Below are 4,358 nucleotides of genomic sequence, written 5' to 3' on the forward strand. Positions count from 1 at the left end.
TGTAGAGAGCCAGCACCATCTATAAGAGCCCTCCTAATAAATCCTCAGGGTTTATTCACATTGCGTTTTTGGCCTCCCTTGCCGGGATACGTTGGTAACCAGTCAGAATCAGCTGTCAACTTATCCCTGCACAAAGAACTGGCCATTAAAAAAAGGGGGCCTGCAGTTCTCCGTGCAGGGATAAGTGGGTAGCTGATTGTGACTGGTTACCAACGTATCCCGGCAAGGGAGGCCAAAAACGCAATGTGAACACTCCTTTAAAGTGAAAGTCCCACCCCCAAACAGGCTGCTATGTAGTAGCATAGCAGCCTACATCATTATTAATACAAAGCACACATACCTTTGGAGGTATTGTGTGCTTTGTAGTTCTCCAGCTAAAAACTTATTATATATTATTGCCCCAGCTTCCTCTCCGCAGTGCCGCACACCCGATGCCCCAACAATCCCCCTCCCCCCGACCACCCTCTAACATCTTTCCATTGCCCCCAGTACCCATATCTCCCAACTTTTGAAGAACCAAAAGAGGGACAAAATGTGCGGCGCGCTTTGCGCGCCGTGGGAAATTTAGCCCCACCCACTGTTATGTTGACTCCGACAACTCAATTTTTCATGTGCCCGCACACTGTATAATCCTCCTACAGTCACCTGTAAACTATATGTCCCCCCTCCGTCTCTCCCCCAGCTTCATATACACCCTTCATCTGCCTCCAGATTCATGTCCCCTCCATCTCTGCCCCCAGATTCATGTCCCCCTTCCATCTCTGCCACCAGATTCATGGACGCAGATCTGAGTTGAAACAGCAGACATAGAATGACTGCTGCCTGCGCCAGGGGGCCGGCACACGGTGGCGGGCCAAAACCGGGCCCCCCCCATTTTTAAATTTGGCCGGGCCCCTGACGCCAGTAGCAGTAGTACTGGCCTATCGGCGGCCCTGACTAACGCACAGTTGTTTGACGTGACCTTGGCGGTATATAATGTGCTCACTTACTATTTGCACCATAAACATCCTCCATTTGTTTAACATGAACCTCAGTAATAGAATTTGACCTATATTTGCTGGGGGGCACTTTCTATTGTGTGTAGATACAGAGTTTATTACAACTGTAAATACATATATTACAGGTATACAAAACCTATAGTATCTTAACATTAACATGCTTGTATAATTAGTATGTACCTTATCATACTGTAGTGTACTTGTACTATATGGGAGTTTTCTGTTCTGCCAGACAAAATGTATAAAAGTCATATGAACAAGGTAAAATATATATTGACCGTAATGGCGATGTATCTATACATTTACCCTGACCCTAAGTTGCACCACTAAATTTATAGATTATAAACCTTCATGGACTAGGTCTTCTCTCCTATTGTACCAGTTCAGTCCTTCAGATAGTTTGGTGTTTATTGCGCTTGTTTTTGTATTATGTAAGTAGATGCCTTCTATAGGTAGATTCACATGTGCGTGGAGTCTCCGTAAGACTGTCTAAAGTTGGCACTAGTGAGACTAGTTATCCACAACAATAAGGGTTGACTATCAGTAGTGCTGGACTCTCACACACAGATCAGGTAGGCATTAGAGATGAGCGAACAGTAAAATATTCAATATTCGTTTAGAATAGCCCCTCAATATTCGACTATTTGGAAGAATATTGAACCCCATTATAGTCTATGGGGAAAAATGCTTCGTTTCAGGGGAACTCACAATTCGACTCAGAAGAGTCACAAAGTCCACTATGATACCCCTGGAAATGATGCCAACACCCTGGAATGCAACTGGGACAGCAGGGGAAGCATGCCTGGGTGCATTTAACATGTCCAAGTCACTGTATTACGTCAGGATCCCTGTCAGCTTGCGATATGCGTGAGCTGACTTTTTCCCATAGGAATGCATTGACCAACGTTGATTGGCCGAATGCCAACGCTGGTCAATGCATTCCTATGCCGAGATGTAGCAGTGCTGGCCGTGCGCTCAGCTTGCCTACTCCGGAGATGCAGCCGAGCGGAGCGCACGGCCAGCACTGCTACACCGGAGAACTGCTGAACCCTGCTGCATACTCAGCTCTGCTGCATCAGAGATGCGCTGAACCCTGCTGCACACTCAGCTCTGCTGCATCAGAGATGAGTGTGCAGCAGGGTTCAGCAGTTCTCTGGTGTAGCAGTGCTGGCCGTACGCCCAGATGGCTGAATCTCCGGAGTAGGCGAGCTGAGCGCACGGCCAGCTATGCTACATCTCGTCATAGAAATGCATTGACCAACGTTGATTGACCGAATGCCATACAGTGTACAGCATTCGACCAATCAACGCTGGTTCTGCCGGAGGATGCGGAGTCTAAGATCAGTCCACAGCAGTCTCCATTCTGGTCTGATCTTAGACTCTGCCTCCTCACAGACGAGCCTCCGGCAGAACCAGCATTGATTGGCCCGAATGCTGTACTCTGTATGGCATTCGGCCAATCAACGCTGGTCAATGCATTGCTATGAGAAAAAGTCAGCTCTCGCATATCGCAAGCTGACAGGGATTTTTCGATGCCTACGTTGTTGTAGTTCCTGTCCCACCTCCTCTGCCCAGTTATTGATGGGGAAAAAAAAAAAAAAAAAAAAGCGCCAGGGAAGGTGGGAGGGGGATACGAATTTTTAGTGCGTTTGCCTCGTTGTATTCGATTTGAATCGAATACCTCGAATGGCCTGATATTTGATTGAATATCTATTCGATCGGTGTTCGCTCATCTCTAGTAGGCATCACTGCTGCTTCCAGTCACAAGGGGGAGTCAACTGCTACACTAGGCTGCAATAGAATGCTGTTACAATGGCAAGGGACCTGACAGTAACAGGCCATGGACAGGAGTGACAAAGATCAGGGTGTGAAAGCCCAGCCACTAATGGCACGTGCCATCTCATTGTTTTGGGTGTAAGGGAGGGGGGAGGAGGTCTGATGAGTGGACTGTTCATGGGAGAAAAAAAAAAAAAAAAAAAAAATACACCCAAAAAACAGACATCCCTTATAAATAAGCCCTAGCCCAACTTTGAGCATAAAACAAAACGAGATCCTGTCTTATTTTTGGAGAAACCAAGTATTAGGCTACAGTCACACGACTAAATCCAATGTAACAGCACTTACAGCGCCTTGCTACCAAGCACCTCAGTATGCATACTCAATATACTCGCAATAGCCAGCATAAGACATACAAAGCTCTACGAGGGATCAGCATGAAGCCTTCACCTCTCCTGGATCGAAGGCAAACAGGACCTTAGCACCCATCTTTGATACAGCTCCACAACAGGCGTTCACAATGGTAGCGTTAACATCCCCTAAGGCTAGGTTCACATGTGTAATTGGAGTCCCCATAGGACACTCTGCTGCAGATTCCAACTAAAATCGGCCTAGATAAAAATTTTAGCGGACAGGCTCCATCTTTTGGGTCCAGATTAGGACACGAACGCTATTGTGAACATAACGCAAGTCTGTCTTTGTGTCAGATAGAAGGTACCCATATAAGAGAATTTTATGTGCATTATATTAGTTCCCCCTTATTTGATCCCTTGAACAGCAGTTTTACTTTTACAATGCAATGAGACAAGTAAATTAGACAAATGAAAAGGTTTAGTTAAAAATCATTTATTACAAATATGAGAGGAAAAAAACAAAAACAATTGTAAATGAAATAACGTAAAGAGGTGTCAGAGGTGGGACACATGCTGCGCAGTACAGTCAGCTATGTCCTACACTTACCTAATCTATCCTACTGTAATAGACACTGCTTACTATTCAGGTCTATGGGATGACTATTGCTATAACCAATCTTGGGGTCTTTTTGCCATTACTGTGGATTCAGAGAAAAAGAATTTTTTTGTAAAATGGAAGGTCAGATTCCTGAGAGGTGAGGCCAATGTGGTATCTATGAAATTTTTACGTTATGGGGCTCTTGGAATAGTTTTTTGTATTTTCAAGAGATAGTAGTAGGCTAGAACAGTATTACGTCTCCTTGCGGGTTCAGAATAGGGAGACACAAAGGTCTAACAAGCCCAATAACATACATCCTCTGATTGGTGATGTCACCATCAGTATGGTGGTGGTTTGTTTATCCAAATCTGTTCAGCCATTCCAAAGATATAAGCCTTTTTAGTGTTAGTGGACAGTAACACTAGTTTCTCTGGGGGTGAGGTCTCTATGTGCTGTATATCACATACTGTTACCGCACACATGGCGGGTATGGCCTAATTTGCAACACTAAAAGGGCTTATATCTTTGGAAAGGCTGAACAGATTTGGAAAAACAAAACACCATCATGCTTATGGTGACAGCGCCTATTGGAGGATGTATGTCATGGACATTGACAGGTTCTCACAATTGGTT

This window comes from Leptodactylus fuscus, chromosome 3, assembly GCF_031893055.1.
Source record: "Leptodactylus fuscus isolate aLepFus1 chromosome 3, aLepFus1.hap2, whole genome shotgun sequence".
Lineage (NCBI taxonomy): Eukaryota > Metazoa > Chordata > Amphibia > Anura > Leptodactylidae > Leptodactylus > Leptodactylus fuscus.